Here is a 24,183-nt window from a genome sequence, read left to right on the forward strand (position 1 = left end):
ATGTTTGACCAGAGAGACAGCCAGAACAAGTCTGAAGAGCAAGTGCAATTGAGTGAGGGCACTAGTCCCTCTAGCAGTTATGATGATGGCAGCAGGAGCACACCAAGTAACTTGCCCAAAGCAGCCACCAGGTCAAGGAAGAAGAAAACCTCAGATTATGAAGATGAGGACTATGTGGCTGTTGAGGAGGAAGTCAGCTCCAAGAAGAAGGTGCTGAAGAAGGAATATGGCACAGCTGCAAGAACTAAGCCTGGCTTGCACAAGAAGGCCCCTTCCAAGAGGGTGCCAACCTTAAAGGTTAGAGCCTCAACTGCTGAAACCTCCAAGCCAACTGGAGAGGCTACTGGAGAGGGAAAGAAGAGGAAGGAAAGGGTCAAGAAGACCACTACCAGAGTGCTTGGTATATCTTACATTATGAGAGATCCAGAAGAAGAGGAGGAAGAGGATGCTGCTCCAGCTCCCAAGTCTCAGAAGCTCATGGGAGATGCAATTAAATCAGGGGCTTCTCCATTAAAGACCAAGTTTGCTCCCAAAGCTCAAGCTCAAAAACCCCCAAAGCCCAAGAGAAATACCAAGAGTATACCTGCTGAGGAGAAGAACAAGGCCCCAGTGCCTGAAGCTGAAGAAGAGGAAGATGACTCACTTGTTTTGAGGAAGTTGAAGCCCAAAATTCCTGACCATAATGATGCTCATCCAGTCGCTGAGGACATGCACATCAGAAAGGATGCTGGACTGAGATTGTGGAGACAGTCTGATTCCTATGCTGTTAGGAGAAGGACTGCAGTTGATTACATGTTCCATACAAAGGAACAACAAGACTTCTATGAGACAATTTTGCTTGACAATAAGCCCATTGTTTGTGACATGAAATAGGTGGACTGTGAATACATCCAGGAGAATGAAGATCACTTCCCAGGAGTATATGATAGCTTCAAGGCATGTGGAGTAGATGAATTTGTTGGACAAAAGCTCACCAAATGGAACGATGAGCTGATCATGCAGTTTTACTCCACTGCCCACTTCTATCCAGATGGAAGGATAGTATGGATGTCTGAAGGTACAAGGTACCAATCCACTGTTGAAGAATGGGACAAGCTAATCAATGGCCCCGAAGAACATAAAGATGACTTGGATGTGTACGCCAAGAAAAAGAAGGATCACAACTCCATGGCAAACATGTACAAGGAGATCCCAGATAAAGCTTTGGAGACACACAAGCTTGGATCTGTGCATTCCTTGCTGTCTGGTCTGCCTACTATCAACTGGATCTTAAGGCACACCCTACTACCCAAGTCAGGAGATCACAAGATGATCAGAGGACACTCCATCAACATGCTGCAAATCTTTGATGTCCCTCAAAAATTCAAAGTTATGAGTTTGATTGTAGAAATGATCAAGAGGACAACTGCTGATCAGAAGAGAAGCTGTGGGTATGCTCCACATATTTAGGAGCTCATCAATTCTAAGATGGGCACATGAATTTATTTGCTGGACAAGGAGCATCTACCCTTTCATCCTGAATTTGAAGACAACACTGTTGTGATGGATGAGGAGGAACCATCATCAGTTCAAGTCCAGGAGAAGAGAGCCAAAGAAAAGTCTGAGAAAGCTGCAAGGATGCCAAGCGTAGAAGAAGCATCTCAAGTTTTCCTCAAGACAAAACAAGATCAATTAGGTTATCTGATTCAAGCTACACTAAGGATTGAGAAGGGCTTGGCCACCCTGACTCAGAATCAAGAGATCCTGGAGAGGATTGTTGCGACAAAATTCTATGATCTTGATCTGAAGGTAACTGAAATTCAGACTGCAGTTGAGTAGCTTCAGGAGGAAGTAGAAGAGAGAAGAGGCAAGGCAACTACTGATGCTTTTCAGCGTGTGCCACGAGGTTAGCCGTCTGCTGCAGTGCCAATTTCAGATGCTAGAGGTACAGTGTCAGCACCAGCAGCTACAGCTCTAGTGCCACCTCCAGCACCTACTCCACCAGCTCCAACTACATCGACTGATGCCTTCGTCCTTGGAGTTCTCTCTACACCACCTCCCAAAGACCAAGCCTGAGAGACTCATATCACTATGCATTTTCGAACTTTTTGGTAACTTGTTGCCAAAGGGGGAGAAATATGTATAGATCATAGGCTTCGAGAGAGAGTGTGCTTTTTATCTCTCTTGCTTGCGGTTGAACTTTTTATTGCATGAGATACTTTATGTCCTTGTGAGATAATTGTGTGATCATGTGATTGATCATTTCCTACCTTAATGCTTGTTTGGATGATACTATCTTCTATATCTCATATGTTGTCGGGACCCCGATCCTAAGTCACACCGATCTAGCATGTAACACATCATATCACTTTGCGGCCTCACGCACGGTATTCCCACGGGTGCCACCTTACCTGGCTCGGGACCGTTTGCGCCTTTTGGCTCACGTATATGATAGTGTCGCTAGCATCCATATGACAAAGAACCCGGGCCGACATGGCTAGTCGTGAACCCAAAGCGGTGCTAACCTATGGGGACAGGCATACATGAATCACATCGAGCATGTCGATCAACAGCATATGAATCCGGGCTGTAGCACTGGGCTAACAGGACTCCGGGGAACCCGGGCTGTAGCAGGCTAGGCAGGACTCCGGAAGTCACCGCGTGACATTTCCCCGAAGGGACAGACACAGGAACAAAGTGAAACACATGCCGGCCAGTCAAGTGTCCTGAGCAGTAGTGTTGGGCTAGCAGGACTCCGGTGAACCAGGCTGTAGCGGACTACTATGGCTCAAGGAAGCACTAGACTACATTTCCCCATAAGAGAGGCTGCCAAGGATAAACAACCAGATTGTTGGATCCCACACATAGCAATACACGTTACACGTACGCATAACATGCAAGTATGTGCTGTACAACATGGCATCACAACATAACGCAAGCTCATATAGATAAAGGCCCAAAAGAGCCACATAGCATTAAGTACAAGCAAGGGTCACATGACCCATCATTCGGAGCATACAAGCAACAAGCGGAAGCATTACATGTCTGAGTACAGACAACTACAAATGAAAAAGGCTGAGGAGCCCGACTATCTACAACATCCGATCAAGATCGTAGCTGAGGTACAAGCTACTTGTCGAAGTCCACGTAAACTAGTAAGACCGAAGTCTCCGCTGCAAAAACATAAATAAAGCAACATGAGTACAAAGGTACTCAGCAAGACTTACATCAGATCCTATTATACATGCACTTGTATCAAGAAGGTAATGTGGAGTTTAGTTGCAGCAAGCCAGCTTTGACTCAGTGGCTATCCTGTACTACGACTGCTGGTAACTCTTTTGAGGTGGCGCACACGAGTCCACTAATCACCACGTCAATACACTACTATGGGTTCATTCCCGTCTTCCTACGAGAAGGCCATCCATAGCACTCACACTTGTCTTGAGCATTTTAGAGTATCCACTTCAAGTTGTCTATGTACCACGTAAGCATCCAAGAAGTCCGTAACCGAGGACACGGCTATTCGAATAGATCATGATAACCCTGCAGGGGTGTACTTCTTCACACACGCTCTCACCACTTATCACCATGTACACGTCATGTACCTCGGCAACCTTCAAGCGGAAGCCTGGTGAGGGTGTCGGCCATGACCTAACTAACCACACGGGACTCTAGTCCAGGTTTATCGCCTATTCGGGTTCCATCCGTAAGGAGATCCGGCCGGGGTGTCGCTCACGGCCCCAAACATTGTGTGCAGGGTTCCCAAGCCCACCTTGCCGGATGGATCTACGCTTGGTACACCGTGCCACTTGTGCCTAGTCTGTCCCAAGCCCACCTGGCCGGGTGCCACTTGGTAGACTACTAACACTACCTACAAACACCAGAAACTAATTGCAACTCCTGGACAGAGATCAAGTTGGTTAATAAGTCGAGAGAGCTTGGAGTGCCCGGAGCCCAATGTGTGGTAGTAGCTAGTCATTGGACAACATACACAGAACTCAGTGCTTAAGGACGGTTCCAGTGAGACAACCCACCATGTACTCCTACATGGCCTCTCACCGCTACCTTTACCAAATCGTGTTCACACGCTTAACTCTCAGCACCAGAACATATCGTACCACTCCAATTCATTCCCGATGAATCAGACCTGACACAACTCTAAGCAATACAAGGCATGGCATGGCAAGAACACAACATGTCTCAATCAACTCCTACACATGCTAGTGGGTTTTAACTATTTACTGTGGCAATGACAGGTCATGCAGAGGAATGGGTTCAACTACCGCAGCATAAAGTAGCAGTTGAATCGTTGTTGTCCTAATGCAATAATGAGAGCAGAAGCGAGAGAGTAGGATTGTATCGGAATGAACAAGGGGGTTTGCTTGCCGGGTAGATCAACAGAGGGGGCACTGCTCCACAGATAGATACTCTGGATCGGTCTCCGGAGCAGGACCTATCGAGAAGGAACGGTGTCGACAATCAATACACAAACATATGCAACAATATGATGAATGAACATGGCATGAAGATGTGATGTTGTTTGAGCTAATGCAACCAGCATTCAATTGGTTAAAGTCCATTTGAACTAAAGATTCAAATGCATCTTTAACATAAGCTCTTAAATATGCCATTTTAGTGTTTCCCTTATACAGCATGTATAGATTGGTTTTTCATGCATGAAAATGGCACAGATGGATAGATTGACTTTTTCTGATTATTTTTCATATATAAATTATTTAAATCTGAGCTACGGTTGAATTTCTATGAATTTTTGAAGTTTAGAACATTTTCTGGAATTTCCTGATTTATTTTAATACCAGAAAATGATATATTGCGTCAGCACAGCGTCATGCTTGCGTCAGCAAGTCAACAATGCTGACCAAGTCAAACCTGACCAGTGGGGTCCACTGGTCAGTCACACGGTGCTGTCTGGGTCACCAACAGGTGGGGTCAGGTCAACGGACACATCAGCAAGTCAACCCTGACGGGTTGGTCCCGCTGGATTATAAGCTAATTTAAACAAAAAATAAACCGAAGTTAATTAGGCGCGGGGCCCAGCTGTCGGTGTCACTGAAAGGGTTAATTAGCGGCGCCATTAGCCGCTAATGACGCTGCCACGTCGATACGGCCGGAGTTCAACCGCCGGCGAGGTCAACGACGGCAGAACGGCTCGGGTTTCGCCCTCTGGCGACCAAACTCCGCGCGGAGGGGCTCTGTGGGTTCCTGGCGCTCATGCGCATCCGGCGGAGGTGACGGGAGGTTGCGGGGGCGGCGGAGCTCGCCGGAGCGAGGCTCGCGGCGGCGGTCGGAGTTCGGTGGCGTGCGGCAGAGGGGCTAGAGGGCGCAGAAAGGTAGGGGAGTAGGGGGAACGACGACGGGGCTCACAGGGGACCGACAGGCATCGTCGGGGAGCTCGGGGAAGGCTGGAGTCGGCGGGACGGTGAGGACGATCTCCAGCGGCCGGAGATGAAGACGATGGTGCCGAGGATGAAGCGGACCTCGCCCGGTTGCTTTGCTCGGTGAGGAGGGAGAAGGGGTCGCGGCGGAGCTGGGAAGCGTGTCGGGGAGGTGCGGCAGTGGCCGAGGCCACGGTGGCTGTGGACGGCGGCGACGGCGATTTCGGCCGCGAGAGAGAGGGCGAGGGGGAAGAGAGGAGAGAACTGGGGAAGTGAGAGAGGCCAGGGGGCTCGGTGGAGCTCTCGGGGGTGGACAACGCCGATGAGGGAGAGGAGGCAGCAAGCAGCTGCCTGGCGGGCATGCACGCTCGCCGTGCACCCTTTCGCCGCTGCCTCCTGGCGAGGGAGACGACTGGCAATGGCTAGTTGGGCCAGGCCACTGCTGGGCCGGGGTGGGGCGCCAGGTAAGTCAGGTAAAAGTTTTCTTATTTCCTGTTTTCTTTTCTATTTTCTGACCTTTGTTTTGATTTAATAAAGATACCAAATCATTTGATTTAATTCTAACAATTTTTGCAGGGCCTAAGGGATTATTCCAAAGCCCCTCACCAAAATTCAGAATTATTGGACAATATTATATATATAAAAAAATATTTATCCAACGCAAATAATTACTGGATTAATTCCAAATGGCCAAAATAAATATTTATGAGCTCCTAAAAATATTGGTTTGAATTTTACCTCTGCCCAATATTTTCAGAGAGAGACATGAACATTTTCTTGGACCCTTTTGGAGCAATTTTTATCTGGGTCATTTCCAGAAATGATTTCTGAGGGTTTTACAAATCCCCATTTCAAATTTAAATGAAATTTAAACGTGATGCACACATGACTAGCTAGCCTAGGTCATACCAGAACTAGGGATGTGACATATATGATCATTCACTTGCTTGGTGATGAGTGCATGCTTTTAATTTCTATCATTTTGAGTGCTCCACCAAGATGTATGTGATATGGAAGAGTAACGCATGATCCTAATTGATTATGCATTTGCATTCAAAAGCAAATCTTAAATAATGCACAAATTTAGGGGGAGCTCTTGCTTATCACATACTTCTCAAGGCGACGATGTTTTTCAATCTTATGATCATTTGTCGAAGCTTTGATCTATATGTTGTCATCAATAACCAAAAAGGGGGGAGATTGAAAGTGCAACTATCCCTGGGTGGTTTTGGTAATTCCTAACAACATATAGCTCATTGGGCTAATGCTATTTCAAGATAAATATTTCAGGAAAGCTCAATGATTGGCATGGCATGGATTAGAAAGTGGACCCCTCAAAATGCTAAGGACAAAAGATTGGCTCAAGCTCAAAGCACAAGACTCTACATTTTACTTTTAGTGATCCAAGATCACATTGAGTCCATAGGAAAAGCCAATACTATTAAAAGGGGATGAGGTGTTGCTTAGTGACTTACTTGCTCAAAATGTTTAGTGATATGCTCCAAAGACCCTCAACTACTTTCTCATATCCACATATGTCCCAAACCAAAAGTCAAACTCGGCGCCACCGAAGTATCCTATCCGGCGCCACCGAGTTCACTTGACATAGCCACTTCCACAAACCCTAGTCACTTCGGTCTCATCGATAGGGATCTCGGTCTCACCGAGATGGGATTCCAAACTCTCTGTTTCCCTTCGTAACGTTTCGGTCCAATCGAGATGAGCGATTGATACGTCTCCAACGTATCTATAATTTTGATTGTTCCATGCTATTATATTATCAACTTTGGATGTTTATGGGCTTTATTATGCACTTTTATATTATTTTTGGACTAACCTATTAACCCAGAGCCCAGTGCCAGTTTCTGTTTTTTCCTTGTTTTAAAATATCGCAGAAAAGGAAAATCAAATGGAGTCCAATTGACCTGAAACTTCACGGAACTTATTTTTGGATCAGAAAAAGCCCAGAAGACTTGGAGTGCACGTCATGGGATCAACGAGGAAGCCACGAGGCAGGGGGCGCACCCACCCCCTGGGCGCGCCCTCCACCCTCGTGGGCCCCTTGTGGGCCCCCCCTGACGCACTTCTTCCCCCTATATATCTCCATATACCCTAAAACGATCGGGGAACACAATAGATCGGAAGTTCCGCCGCCAGAAGCCTCCGTAGCCACCGAAAGCCAATCTAGACCCGTTCCGGCACCCTGCCGGAGGGGGCAATCCCTCTCCAGTGGCCATCTTCATTCCACTGCTCTCCATGATGAGGAGGGAGTAGTTCTCCCTCGGGGCTGAGGGTATGTACCTGTAGCTATGTGTTTGATCTCTCTCTCTCTCTCGTGTTCTTGAGGTGGTACGATCTTGATGTATCGCGAGCTTTGCTATTATATTTGGATCCTATGATGTTTCTTCCCCCCTCTACTCTCTTGTAATGGATTGAGTTTCACCTTCGAAGTTATCTTATTGGATTGAGTCTTTAAAAATTTGAGAACACTTGATGTATGTCTTGCCGTGCGTATCTGTGGTGACAATGGGATATCACGTGATTCACTTGATGTATGTTTTGGTGATCAACTTGCGGGTTCCGCCCATGAACCTATGCATAGGGGTTGGCACACGTTTTCGTCATGATTCTCCGGTAGAAACTTTGGGGCACTCTTTGAGGTTCTATGTGTTGGTTGAATAGATGAATCTGAGATTGTGTGATGCATATCGTATAATCATACCCACGGATAATTGAGGTGACATTGGAGTATCTAGGTGACATTAGGGTTTTGGTTGATGGGACATTTACATCTATGCCCCTAATTTGCGCCCACTCACAGATTTACCCCTAATTTCAAAGCCTGCTCAAATTTGCCCCTCCGCCGCTAGGTGCACTTACAGAAATACCCTTCTGTGACATTACCGTACGGTCAAAGCAGGTCAAAGCCGGTCAAAGGGCTTTGACCGTCCTGAAAAATAACAAAAAAATTCTAAAAAATCTGAAAATTTGTGGGATCAAAGATACTCAGGTTTGCAAGGTGCGTGGAAAGTTTCGTGCTGTTTGTACATTCCAGGAGCTCATGCCAGAGGAAAACAATAAATATGTAAGCCCGTGAACAATAAATTCAAAAAAATAAAAAGAAAATTCAAAAAATATGAAAATTTTTGGCATCAAAGAGGCGCGAGTCTGCAAGCTGTGTGTAAATTTTTGTTGTGTTTGGACATTGGAGGGGCTTGTGGAGAAAAAAACAAAATTTGGCTCAAGAAAAAACTTGGGAAAAATGACTATTTTGTTTTTTCTTGCTAGAGCTCCTCGCATGTCATTTGATCACAAAAACTTGCAAGCACCTTGTGCACCCAGGCCACTTTGATGCCAAAAAAATTCATATTTTTTAATTTTTCTTGCTATTTCATTTCAAATTTATGGTTCACAAGCGTGCATACTAACTGTTTTTCCTCGCCACGAGCTCCTAGAATGTCCAAATAGCACGAAAATTTGCACACACCTTGGGCACATGAGTATCTTCGATCTCACGAAATTTTAGATTTTTTAGATTTTTTTGCTATTTTTTCAGGACGGTCAAAGCTGTTTGACCGGACGGTAACGACGCAGAAGGACATTTCTATAAGGGTACCTAACGGCGGAGGGGCAAATTTGAGCAGGCTTTCGAATTAGGGGTATATCTGATTAGGTGGTTCGAGTTAGGGACAGAAATGCAAATGGCCCTTGGTTGATTTGTGTCTTAAGGTGTTATTCTAGTACGAACTCTAGGTTTGTTTGTGACACTTATAGGAATAGCCCAACGGATTGATTGGAAAGAATAACTTTGAGGTGGTTTCGTACCCTACCATAATCTCTTCGTTTGTTCTCCACTATTAGTGACTTTTGAGTGACTCTTTGTTGCATGTTGAGGGATAGTTATGTGATCCAATTATGTTATTGTTGTTGAGAGGACTTGCACTAGTGAAAGTATGAACCCTAGGCCTTATTTCCTACCATTGCAATACCGTTTATGCTCACTTTTATCACTTGCTACCTTGCTGTTTTTATATTTTCAGATTACAAATACCTTTATCTACTATCCATATATCACTTGTATCACCATCTCTTCGCCGAACTAGTGCACCTATACAATTTACCATTGTATTGGGTGTGTTGGGGACACAAGAGACTCTTTGTTATTTGGTTGCAGGGTTGCTTGAGAGAGACCATCTTCATCCTACGCCTCCTACGGATTGATAAACCTTAGGTCATCCACTTGAGGGATATTTGCTACTGTCCTACAAACCTCTGCACTTGGAGGCCCAACAACGTCTACAAGAAGAAGGTTGTGTAGTAGACATCAAGCTCTTTTCTGGCGCCGTTGCCGGGGAGGTTAGTGCTTGAAGGTATATTTTTAGATCTTGCAATCGACTCTTTTAGTTTCTTGTTTTAGCACTAGTTTAGTTTATAAAAGAAAACTACAAAAAAAATGGAATTGAGTTTGCCTTATATGCTTCATCTTTTTAATATCTTTCGTGAGTATGATGGAAAGGAAAATTGTGCCAAAGTGTTAGAAGAAGAATGCATTAAAATGTTTGGCACTAAATCTTTGAATGATGAGCATGATTGCAATGTTGTTAGTATGAACTCCTTGAATGTCCATGGTATTAATGATGATTGCACTAGTTATGATGAAAATGTCTCCTATAAACATGTCAATTTTTGTGGAGTGCATTGGGTTTGTAAGTACACACCAAATAGGGAAAATAGATATTGCAAGAGGCATAAGTACTTAGAAACTAAATTGTTGCAAGAAAGGCTAGATGTTTGTGCTGAAAATTTAAATTTTCTTGGCCATACTTGTGAGCTTTGCAACGAACGTGGTCATTTAACCATCCGATGCAAATTGTTTCATGATCTAATCGTTTCCAAAAATTGTGATGACTTCATTTCTCTTGCACATCATAATGAACTTAGTTTGCTTATGGGTTACGAAGAAATGAAACGTATAACTAACTATCTCCCAGTATTTACCCGTGATAAACTTCTTGGCTTTGATCTAGACGAAATTTATATGTATTGTGCGGTGAATTGTATTGAAAATCCTTATATTGCCAACTACATAAAGAAAATAAAACAAATAGAAGATGAGGAGAATACTAATGAAAGGGAAGAGACTTCCTAATACCCTCCTATTATTTCTTATGATGAATAAGGTAACGAGGAGGAGCCTCCTATTCAACCAGTCTCATTAATAAGGAGCTCTGAAAAGAGGATTGAACCCACACATGATGTGGTGAAGAGGAAGAAAAGAAAAAGGAAGAGTGGTAAAAAGATATCTCTCCCAAATAACGCTTCTCCTATTACTGTTGTGCCTCATGAAAATATAATTGTGGAAGATAATGATACTTCTTATGATCTTGAAAATCTTTTTGGCACTTGCTTGGAAGAATACGATAATTGCTATACTATTGGTGCTATCTATACTATTAATGATGAGAGTGATTATGCTTATGATATGAAAAGGCCCAAGCTTGGGGATGCTATGTTTGATAAAGATGATGTTTTTGAGAATATATTTGCTGCAATTAATGTTTGTCCTAAGCTTGGGGATGCTACGCTTAATGAAGATGATATTTTTAGTCTCCCAAGTTTTGACATGCAAATTTATTATGATGATAGCATGCCTCCTATTTATGATGACTATTGCGATGACACTTATGCTATAAAAAGTAGTGATTATATTTATAAAACTTGTCATGATTATGGTTACCCCTTTTCTGAACATTACTCTTTTAATGTGGAAACAATTTATAGTATTCGAGTTTCTTATGATACTCCCACTATTCCGAATGAGAAGAATTTTGCTCATCTGGAGAGTAATAAAATTTCTATGCTTGTTGATCATGAAAAGAATGCTTTAGGTGCTGGTTATATTGTTGAATTCATTCATGATGTTACTGAAAATTATTATGAGGGAGGAATATATGCTCGTAGGAATTGCAATAATATCAAGTTTCCTCTCTATGTGCTTAAATTTTTGAAGTTATGCTTGTTTTACCTTCCTATGTAAGTTGATTCTTGTTCCCACAAGTTGTTTGCTCGCAAAATCCCTATGCATAGGAAGTGGGTTAGGCTTAAATGTGCTAGCCATATTCTTCATGATGCTCTCTTTATGTTACAATTCTTATCTTTTAGGTGAGCATCGTTGAAATCATCATGCCTAGCTAGGGCATTAAACGATAGCGCTTGTTGGGAGGCAACCCAATTTTATTCTTGTTACTTGATTTTTGATCCTGTTTAGTAATAAATAATTCATCTAGCCTCTGTTTAGATGCGGTTTTATGTGTTTAATTAGTGTTTGTGCCAAGTAGAACCTTTGGGAAGACTTGGGGAAAGTCTTTGCGATCATGCTGTAAAAAACAGAAACTTTAGCGCTCACGAGAATTGTTGCCATTTTTTATTGGAGAGCGCTATTTAGTTAATTATTGTATGATTAATAGATAAATTCATCACCTCCAGAAATTTATTTGAGAATTTTATGAGTTCCAGAAGTTTGCGTTAGTTACAGATTACTACAGACTGTTCTCTTTTTGACAGATTCTGTTTTTCGTGTGTTGTTTGCTTATTTTAATGAATCTATGAGTAGTATCGGAGGGTATGAACCATAGATGAGTTGGAATACGGTAGATATTACACCAATATAAATAAATAATGAGTTCATTACAGTACCTTGAAAAGGTGTTTTGTTTTCTTTCGCTAACGGAGCTCACGAGTTTTCTACTTTAAGTTTTGTGTTGTGAAGTTTTCAAGTTTTGGGTAAGGATTTGATGGATTATGGAACAAGGAGAGGCAAGAGCCTAAGCTTGGGGACGACCAAGGCACCCCAAGGCAATATTCAAGGACAACCAAGTGCCTAAGCTTGGGGATGCCCCAGAAGGCATCCCCTCTTTCGTCTTCGTTCATCAGTAACTTTACTTGGAGCTATATTTTTATTCACCACATGATATGTGTTTTGCTTGGAGCGTCAATTTTTTTGTTTTGCTTGCTATTTGAATAAAGTATCAAGATATGGAATTCTTAAATGTTAGAGAATCTTCATATAGTTGCATAATCATTCGACTACTCATTGATCTTCACTTGTATCTTTCGGAGTAGTTTGTCATTTGCTCTAGTGCTTCACTTATATCCTTTTAGAGCACGGTGGTGGTTTTATTTTATAGAAATAGATGAACTCTCATGCTTCACTTATATTATTTTGAGAGTCCTAAACAGCATGGTAATTTGCTTTGGTTATGAATTTAGTCCTAATATGATGGGCATCCAAGAGGGATATAATAAAAACTTTCATATAGAGTGCATTGAATACTATGAGAAGTTTGATACTTGACGATTGTTTTGAGATAAGAGGATGGTAATATTAGAGTCATGCTAATGAGTAGTTGTGAATTTCAGAGATACTTGTGTTGAAGTTTGTGATTCCCGTAGCATGCACGTATGGTGAACCGTTATGTGATGAAATCGGAGCATGATTTATTTATTGATTGTCTTCCTTATGAGTGGCGGTCGGGGACGAGCGATGGTATTTTCCTACCAATCTATCCCCCTAGGAGCATGCGCGTAGTACTTTGTTTCGATAACTAATAAATTTTGGTAATTAGTATGTGAGTTCTTTATGACTAATGTTGAGTCCATGGATTATACGCACTCTCACCCTTCCACCATTGCTAGCCTCTCTAGTACCATGCAACTTTTGCCAGTACCATAAACCCACCATTTACCTTCCTCAAAACAGCCACCATACCTACCTATTATGGCATTTCCATAGCCATTCCAAGATATATTTCCATGCAAATTTCCACCGTTCCATTTATTATGACACGCTCCATCATTTTCATATTGCTATGCATGATCATGTAGTTGACATCGTATTTGTGGCAAAGCCACCGTTCATAATTCTTTCATACATGTCACTCATGCATCATTGCACATCCCGGTACACCACCGGAGGCATTCATATAGAGTCATATCTTGTTCTAAGTGTCGAGTTGTAATTCTTGAGTTGTAAGTCAATAAAAGTGTGATGATCATCATTATTAGAGCATTGTCCCAGTGAGGAAAGGATGATGGAGACCATGATTCCCCCACAAGTCAGGATGAGACTCTGGACGAAAATAAATAAATAAAAGAGGCCAAAGAAGCCCAAATAAAAAATAGATAAAAAAATAGGCCATAAAAAAAGAGAGAAAGGCCCAAATAAAAAAAATAAAAAATAAAAAATGAGAGAAAAAGAGAGAAGGAGCAATGCTACTATCCTTTTACCACACTTGTGCTTCAAAGTAGCACCATGATCTTCATAATAAAGAGTCTCCTATGTTATCACTTCCATATACTAGTGGGAATTTTTCATTATAGAACTTGGCTTGCATATTCCAATGATGGGCTTCCTCAAAATGCCCTAGGTCTTCGTGAGCAAGCAAGTTGGATGCACACCCACTTAGTTTCTTTTGTCGAGCTATCATATACTTATAGCTCTAGTGCATCCGTTGCATGGCAATCCCTACTCACTCACATTGATATCTATTGATGGGAATCTCCATAGCCCATTGATACACCTAGTTGATGTGAGACTATCTTCTCCCTTTTTTCCTTCTCCACAACCACCATTCTATTCCACCTATAGTGCTATATCCATGGCTCACGCTCATGTATTGTGTGAAGATTGAAAAAGTTTGAGAACATCAAAAGTATGAAACAATTGCTTGGCTTGTCATCGGGGTTGTGCATGATTTAATATTTTGTGTGGTGAAGATGGAGCATAGCCAGACTATATGATTTTGTAGGGATAGATTTCTTTGGCCATGTTATTTTGAGAACACATAATTGCTTTGTTAGTATGCTTGAAGTATTGTTATTTTTATGTCAATATTAAACTTTTGTCTTGAATCTTATGGATCTGAATATTCTTGCCACAATAAAGAGAATTACATGGATAAATATGTTAGGTAGCATTCCACATCAAAAATTCTATTTTTATCATTTACCTACTCGAGGACGAGCAGGAATTAAGCTTGGGGATGCTGATACGTCTCCAACGTATCTATAATTTTTTATTGTTCCATGCTATTATATTATCAACTTTGGATGTTTATGGGCTTTATTATGCACTTTTATATTATTTTTGGGACTAACCTATTAACCCAGAGCCTAGTGCCAGTTTCTGTTTTTTCCTTGTTTTAGAATATCGCAGAAAAGGAAAATCATACGGAGTCCAATTGACCTGAAACTTCACGGAACTTATTCTTGGATCAGAAGAAGCCCAGAAGACTTGGAGTGCACGTCAGGGGATCAACGAGGAAGCCACTGTTGGAGAACGTAGTAGAAATTCAAAATTTTCCTACGTGTCACCAAGATCTATCTATGGAGAAACTAGCAACGAGGGGAAGGAGAGTGCATCTACATACCCTTGTAGATCGCTAAGCAGAAGCGTTCAAGTGAACGGGGTTGATGGAGTCGTACTCGTCGTGATTCAAATCACCGATGACCAAGTGCAGAACGGACGGCACCTCCGCGTTCAACACACGTACAGTCCGAAGACGTCTCCCATGCCTTGATCCAGCAAGGAGAGAGGGAGAGGTTGAGGAAGACTCCATCCAGCAGCAGCACAACGGCATGGTGGTGGTGGAGGAGCGTGGCAATCCTACAGGGCTTCGCCAAGCACCACGGGAGAGGAGAAGGACTTAGGAGAGAGGGAGGGGCTGCACCAAAGGCATAAGGGGGTGTCTCAAGAGGCCCTCCTACCCCCACTATATATAGGGAGCCCAAGGGGGGGGTGCGCCAGCCCTAGGAGATCCAATCTCCTAGGGGGCGGCGGCCAGGGGAGGTTTCCCTCCCCCCCAAGGCACCTAGGAGGTGCCTTCCCTCCTTGGGACTCTTCCTTAGGGTTCCCCTTTCACCCTAGGCGCATGGGCCCTAGGGGAAGTGGTGCCCCAGCCCACTTTGGGCTGGATCCCTTCTCACTTCAGCCCATGGGACCCTCCGGGATAGGTGGCCCCACCCGGTGGGCCCCCGGGACCCTTCCGGTGGTCCCGGTACAATACCGATGATCCCGAAACTTGTCCCGATGGCCGAAATAGGACTTCCTATATATAAATCTTTACCTCCGGACCATTCCGGAACTCCTCGTGATGTCCGGGATCTCATCCGGGACTCCGAACAACATTCGGTAACCACATACAAGCTTCCTTTATAACCCTAGCGTCATCGATCCTTAAGTGTGTAGACCCTACGGGTTCGGGAGACATGAAGACATGACCGAGACGTTCTCCGGTCAATAACCAACAGCGGGATCTGGATACCCATGTTGGCTCCCACATGTTCCACGATGATCTCATCGGATGAACCACGATGTCAAGGACTTAATCAATCCCGTATGCAATTCCCTTTGTCTATCGGTACGATACTTGCCCGAGATTCGATCGTCGGTATCCCGATACCTTGTTCAATCTCGTTACCGGCAAGTCTCTTTACTCGTTCCGTAACACATCATCCCGTGATCAACTCCTTGATCACATTGTGAACATTATGATGATGTCCTACCGAGTGGGCCCAGAGATACCTCTCCGCTTACACGGAGTGACAAATCCCAGTCTCGATTCGTGCCAACCCAACAGACACTTTCGGAGATACCTGTAGTGCACCTTTATAGTCACCCAGTTACGTTGTGACGTTTGGTACACCCAAAGCGTTCCTACGGTATCCGGGAGTTTCACAATCTCATGGTCTAAGGAAATGATACTTGACATTAGAAAAGCTTTAGCATACGAACTACACGATCTAGTGCTATGCTTAGGATTGGGTCTTGTCCATCACATCATTCTCCTAATGATGTGATCCCGTTATCAATGACATCCAATGTCCATGGTCAGGAAACCGTAACCATCTATTGATCGACAAGCTAGTCAACTAGAGGCTTACTAGGGACATGGTGTTGTCTATGTATCCACACATGTATCTGAGTTTCCTATCAATACAATTATAGCATGGATAATAAACGATTATCATGAACAAGGAAATAATATAATAATAATCAATTTATTATTGCCTCTAGGGCATATTTCCAACAGTCTCCCACTTGCACTAGAGTCAATAATCCAGTTCACATCGCCATGTGATTAACATTCACAGGTCACATCGCCATGTGCCTAACACCCAAGAGTTTACTAGAGTCAGTAGTCTAGTTCACATCACTATGTGATTAACACTCAATGAGTTCTAGGTTTGATCATGTTGCTTGTGAGAGAGGTTTTAGTCAACGGGTCTGAACCTTTCAGATCCGTGTGTGCTTTACAAATCTCTATGTCATCTACTAGATGTAGCTATCACGCTCTATTTGGAGTTATTCCAAATAACTATTCTACTATACGTATCCAGTTTACTACTTAGAATAATCTGGATTAGTGTCAAAGTTTGCATCGGCGTAACCCTTTACGACGAACTCTTTATCACCTCCATGACCGAGAAAATTCCTTAGTCCACTAGTTACTAAGGATAACTTTGACCGCTGTACTGTGATCCATTCTTGGATCACTCTTGTACCCCTTGACTGACTCATGGCAAGGCACACTTCAGGTGCGGTACACAGCATAGCATACTGTAGAGCCTATGTCTTAAGCATAGGGGACGACCTTCATCCTTTCTCTCTATTCTTCCATGGTCGAGCTTTAAGTCTTAACTTCATACCTTACAACTCAGGCAAGAACTCCTTCTTTTACTGATCCATCTTGAACACCTTCAAGATCATGTCAAGGTATGTGCTCATTTGAAAGTACCATTAAGCGTTTTGATCTATCCTTATAGATCTTGATGCTCAATGCTCAAGTAGCTTAATCCAGGCTTTCCATTGAAAAACACTTTCCAAATAACCCTATATGCTTTCCAGAAATTCTACGTCATTTCTGATCAACAATATGTCAACATATACTTATCAGAAATTCTATAGTGCTCCCACTCACTTCCTTGGAAATACAAGTTTCTCATAAACTTTGTATACACCCAAATCTTTGATCATCTCATCAAAGCATACATTCCAACTCCGAGATGCTTACTCCAGTCCCTAGAAGGATTGCTGGAGCTTTGCATACTTATTAGCATCTTTCAGGATTGACAAAACCTTCCGGTTGTATCACATACAACCTTTCCTCAAGAAAATCGTCGAGGAAACAATGTTTGACATCCTATCTGCAAGATTTCATAAATAATGCAGTAATCGCTAATATAATTCCAACAGACTCTTAGCATCGCTACGAGTGAGAAAGTCTCATCGTAGTCAACTCCTTGAACTTGTCGGAAAACATCTTAACGACAAGTCGAGCTTTCTTAATGGTAATACTTACCATCATTGTCCGTCTTCCTTTTAAAATCCATCTGTACTCAACAGCCTTACGACCATCAAGTAGTTCTTCCAAAGTCTACACTTTGTTTTCATATATGGATCCTCTCTCGGATTATATGGCCTCGAGCCATTTATCGGAATCCGGGCCCACCATCGCTTCTCCATAGCTCGTAGGTTCATTGTTGTCTAGCAACATGACTTCCAAGACAGGATCACGTACCACTCTGAAGTAGTGCGCATCCTTGTCATCCCACGAGGTTTGGTAGTGACTTGATCTGAAGTTTCACGATCACTATCATAAGCTTCCACTTCAATTGGTGTAGGTGCCACAGGAACAACTTCCTGTGCCCTGCCACACACTAGTTGAAGAGACGGTTCAATAACCTCATCAAGTCTCCACCATCCTCCCACTCAATTCCTTCGAGAGAAACTTTTCCTCGAGAAAGGACCCGATTCTAGAAACAATCCCTTATTGCTTTCGGATCTGAGACAGAAGGTATACCCAACTATTTTGGGTGTCCTATGAAGATGCATTTATCCGCTTTGGGTTCGAGCTTATCAGCCTAAAACTTTTCCACATAAGCGTCGTAGCCCCAAACTTTTAAGAAATGACAGCTTAGGTTTCTCTAAACCATAGTTCATATGGTGTCATATCATCGGAATTACGTGGTGCCCTATTTAAAGTGAATGTGGTTGTCTCTAATGCCTAACCCATAAACTATCATGGTAATTCGATAAGAGACATCATGGTATGCATCATATCCAATAGGGTGCAGTTATGATGTTCGGACACACCATCACACTATGGTGTTCCAGGCTGTATTAGTTGTGAAACAATTTCCACAATGTCTTAATTCTGTGCCAAACTCGTAATTCAGATATTCATCTCTATGATCATATCATAGATATTTTATCCTCTTGTCACGACGATCTTTCAACTTCACCCTGAAATTCCTTGAACCTTTCAATAATTCAGACTCGTGATTTATCAAGTAAATATACTCAACATCTACTCAAATCATCTGTGAAGTAAGAACATAACGATATCCACTACATGCCTCAGCACTCATTGGACTGCACACATCAAAATGTATTACTTCCAACAAGTTGCTTTCTAGTTCCATTTTACTGAAAACGAGGCTTTCAGTCATCTTGCCCGTGTGGTATGATTTGCACGTCTCGAGTGATTCAAGATCAAGTGAGTTCAAACGGTCCATTTGCATGGAGTTTCTTCATGCATATACACCAATAGACATGGTTCGCATGTCTCAAACTTTTCAAAAACGAGTGAGCCCAAAGATCCATCAACATGGAGCTTCTTCATGCGTTTTATACCGATATGACTTAAGTGGCAGTGCCACAAGTAGGTGGTACTATCATTACTATCTTATATCTTTTGGCATGAACATGTGTATCACTATGATCGAGATTCAATGAACCATTCGTTTTAGGTGCAAGACCATTGAAGGTATTATTCAAATAAACAGAGTAACCATTATTCTCCTTAAATGAATAACCGTATTGCGATAGACATAATCCAATCATGTCTATGCTCAACGCAAACACCAATCTCGATGGTAGAGGGAGCGTGCGATGCTTGATCATATCAACATTGGAAACACTTCCAACACATATCGTCAGCTCACCTTTAGCTAGTCTCCGTTTATTCCGTAGCTTTTATTTCGAGTTACTAACCCTTAGCAACCGAACCGGTATCTAATACCCTGGTGCTACTAGGAGTACTAGTAAAGTACACATCAACACAATGTATATCCAATATACTTCTATCGACCTTGCCAGCCTTCTCATCTACCAAGTATCTAGGGTAATTCTGCTCCAGTGGCTGTTCCCCTTATTACAGAAGCACTCAGTCTCGGGTTTGGGTTTAACCTTGGGTTTCTTCACTAGAGCAGCAGCTGAATTGCCGTTTCATGAAGTATCCCTTTGTTCCCTTGCCCTTCTTGAAACTAGTGGTTTCACCAACCATCAACAATTGATGCTCCTTCTTGATTTCTACTTTCGCGGTGTCAAACATCGCGAATATCTCAAGGATCATCATATATGTCCCTGATATATCATAGTTCATCACGAAGCTCTAGCAGCTTGGTGGTAATGACTTCGGAGAAAACATCACGATCTCATCTGGAAGATCAACTCCCACTCGATTCAAATGATTGTTGTACTCAGACAATCTGAGCACAAGCTCAACAATTGAGCTTTTTTCCCTTAGTTTGCAGGCTAAGAAATCGTCGGAGGTCTTATACCTCTTGACGTGGGCACGAGCCTGAAATCCCAATTTCAGCCCTCGAAACATCTCATATGTTTCGCGACGTTTCAAAAACGTCTTCGGTGCCTCAACTCTAAACCGTTTAACTGAACTATCACGTAGTTATCAAAACGTGTATGTCAGATGTTCGCAACATCCACAGACAACGTTCGAGGTTCAGCACACTGAGCGGTGCATTAAGGACATAAGCCTTTTATAAAGCAATGAGGACAATCCTCAGTTTACGGACCTAGTCCGCATAATTGCTACTATTAACTTTCAACTAAATTTTCTCTAGGAACATATCTAAACAATAGAACTAAAGCGCGAGCTACAACATAATTTGCAAAGACCTTTTGACTATGTTCAGGATAATTAAGTTCATCTCATGAACTCCCACTCAGATAGACATCCCTCTAGTCATCTAAGTGATTACATGATCCGAGTCAACTAGGCCGTGTCCGATCATCACGTGAGACGGACTAGTCAACGTCGGTGAACATCTTCATGTTGATCATATCTTCTATACGACTCATGCTCGACCTTTCGGTCTTCTGTGTTCCGAGGCCATGTCTATACACATGCTAGGCTCGTCAAGTTAACCCTAAGTGTTTTGCATGTGTAAAACTGTCTTACACCCGTTGTATGTGAACATAAGGATCTATCACACCCAATCATCACGGCGTGCTTCGAAACGACGAACTGTAGCAACGGTGCACAGTTAGGGGAGAACACTTCTTGAAATTTTAGTGAGGGATCATCTTATTTACTACCGTTGTCCTAAGCAAATAAGATGTATAAACATGATAAACATCATATGCAATCAAATAATAGTGACATGATATGGCCAATATCATATAGCTCCTTTGATCTCCATCTTGGGGCTCCATGATCATCTTGTCACCGGTATGACACCATGATCTCCATCATCATGATCTCCATCATCGTGTCTTCTTGAAGTTGTCTCGTCATCGACATGCAAGTCGTGATTCCCTTGACAAGAACATGATCAATCTCATACATCACATATATCATTCATCACATCCTTTTTGGCCATATCACATCAAATAGCATACCCTGCAAAAACAAGTTAGACGTCCTCTAATTGTTGTTTGCATGTTTTACGTGGCTGCTATGGGTTTCTAGCAAGAACGTTTCTTACCTACGCAAAACCACAACGTGATATGCCAATTGCTATTTACCCTTCATAAGGACCCTTTTCATCGAATCCGATCCGACTAAAGTAGGAGAGACAGACACCCGCTAGCCACCTTATGCAACTAGTGCATGTCAGTCGGTGGAACCTGTCTCACGTAAGAGTACGTGTAAGGTCGGTCCGGGCCGCTTCATCCCACGATGCCGCCGAATCAAGATAAGACTAGTAACGGCAAGCATATTGAACAAAATCAACGCCCACAACTACTTTGTGTTCTACTCGTGCATAGTAACTACGCATAGACCTAGCTCATGATGCCACTGTTGGAGAACGTAGCAGAAATTCAAAATTTTCCTACGTGTCACCAAGATCTATCTATGGAGAAACCAGCAACGAGGGGAAGGAGAGTGCATCTACATACCCTTGTAGATCGCTAAGCAGAAGCGTTCAAGTGAACGGGGTTGATGGAGTCGTACTCGTCGTGATTCAAATCACCGACGACCAAGTGCAGAACGGACGGCACCTCCGCGTTCAACACACGTACAGCCCGGTGACGTCTCCCACGCCATGATCCAGCAAGGAGAGAGGGAGAGGTTGAGGAAGACTCCATCCAGCAGCAGCACAACGGCGTGGTGGTGGTGGAGGAGCGTGGCAATCCTACAGGGCTTCGCCAAGCACCACGGGAGAGGAGAAGGACTTAGGAGAGAGGGAGGGGCTGCACCAAAGGCATAAGGGGGTGTCTCAAGAGGCCCTCCTACCCCCACTATATATAGGGAGCCCAAGGGGGGGTGCGCCAGCCCTAGGAGATCCAATCTCCTAGGGGGCGGCGGCCAGGGGAGGTTTCCCTCCCCCCCAAGGCACCTAGGAGGTGCCTTCCCTCCTTGGGACTCTTCCTTAGGGTTCCCCTTTCACCCTAGGCGCATGGGCCCTAGGGGAAGTGGTGCCCCAGCCCACTTTGGGCTGGATCCCTTCTCACTTCAGCCCATGGGACCCTCCGGGATAGGTGGCCCCACCCGGTGGGCCCCCGGGACCCTTCCGGTGGTCCCGGTACAATACCGATGATCCCGAAACTTGTCCCGATGGCCGAAATAGGACTTCCTATATATAAATCTTTACCTCCGGACCATTCCGGAACTCCTCGTGATGTCCGGGATCTCATCCGGGACTCCGAACAACATTCGGTAACCACATACAAGCTTCCTTTATAACCCTAGCGTCATCGATCCTTAAGTGTGTAGACCCTACGGGTTCGGGAGACATGAAGACATGACCGAGACGTTCTCCGGTCAATAACCAACAGCGGGATCTGGATACCCATGTTGGCTCCCACATGTTCCACGATGATCTCATCGGATGAACCACGATGTCAAGGACTTAATCAATCCCGTATGCAATTCCCTTTGTCTATCGGTACGATACTTGCCCGAGATTCGATCGTCGGTATCCCGATACCTTGTTCAATCTCGTTACCGGCAAGTCTTCTTTACTCGTTCCGTAACACATCATCCCGTGATCAACTCCTTGATCACATTGTGAACATTATGATGATGTCCTACCGAGTGGGCCCAGAGATACCTCTCCGCTTACACGGAGTGACAAATCCCAGTCTCGATTCGTGCCAACCCAACAGACACTTTCGGAGATACCTGTAGTGCACCTTTATAGTCACCCAGTTACGTTGTGACGTTTGGTACACCCAAAGCGTTCCTACGGTATCCGGGAGTTGCACAATCTCATGGTCTAAGGAAATGATACTTGACATTAGAAAAGCTTTAGCATACGAACTACACGATCTAGTGCTATGCTTAGGATTGGGTCTTGTCCATCACATCATTCTCCTAATGATGTGATCCCGTTATCAATGACATCCAATGTCCATGGTCAGGAAACCGTAACCATCTATTGATCGACAAGCTAGTCAACTAGAGGCTTACTAGGGACATGGTGTTGTCTATGTATCCACACATGTATCTGAGTTTCCTATCAATACAATTATAGCATGGATAATAAACGATTATCATGAACAAGGAAATAATATAATAATAATCAATTTATTATTGCCTCTAGGGCATATTTCCAACAGCCACGAGGCAGGGGGGCGCGCCCTCCACCCTCATGGGCCCCTCGTGCCCCCCTGACGCACTTCTTCCTCCTATATATCTCCATATACCCTAAAACGATCGGGGAACACAATAGATCGGGAGTTCCGCCGCCATAAGCCTCCGTAGCCACCGAAAGCCAATCTAGACCCGTTCCAGCACCCTGCCGGAGGGGAAAATCCCTCTCCGGTGGCCATCTTTATCATCCCGGTGCTCTCCATGACGAGGAGGGAGTAGTTCTCCCTCGAGGCTGAGGGTATGTACCAGTAGCTATGTGTTTGATCTCTCTCTCTCTCTCGTGTTCTTGAGGTGGTACGATCTTGATGTATCGCGAGCTTTGCTATTATATTTGGATCCTATGATGTTTCTTCCCCCCTCTACTTCCTTGTAATGGATTGAGTTTCCCCTTCGAAGTTATCTTATCGGATGGAGTCTTTAAAGATTTGAGAACACTTGATGTATGTCTTGCCGTGCGTATCTGTGGTGACAATGGGATATCACGTGATTCACTTGATGTATGTTTTGGTGATCAACTTGCGGGTTCCACCCATGAACCTATGCATAGGGATTGGCACACGTTTTCGTCGTGATTCTCCGGTAGAAACTTTGGGGCACTCTTTGAGGTTCTGTGTGTTGGTTGAATAGATGAATCTGAGATTGTGTGATGCATATCGTATAATCATACCCACGGATACTTGAGGTGACATTGGAGTATCTAGGTGACATTAGGGTTTTGGTTGATTTGTGTCTTAAGGTGTTATTCTAGTACGGACTCTAGGGCTGTTTGTGACACTTATAGGAATAGCCCAACAGATTGATTGGAAAGTATAACTTTGAGGTGGTTTCGTACCCTTCCATAATCTCTTCGTTTGTTCTCCGCTATTAGTGACTTTTGAGTGACTCTTTGTTGCATGTTGAGGGATAGTTAT

The sequence above is a fragment of the Triticum urartu genome, chromosome 2, assembly GCF_003073215.2.
Source record: "Triticum urartu cultivar G1812 chromosome 2, Tu2.1, whole genome shotgun sequence".
NCBI lineage: Eukaryota > Viridiplantae > Streptophyta > Magnoliopsida > Poales > Poaceae > Triticum > Triticum urartu.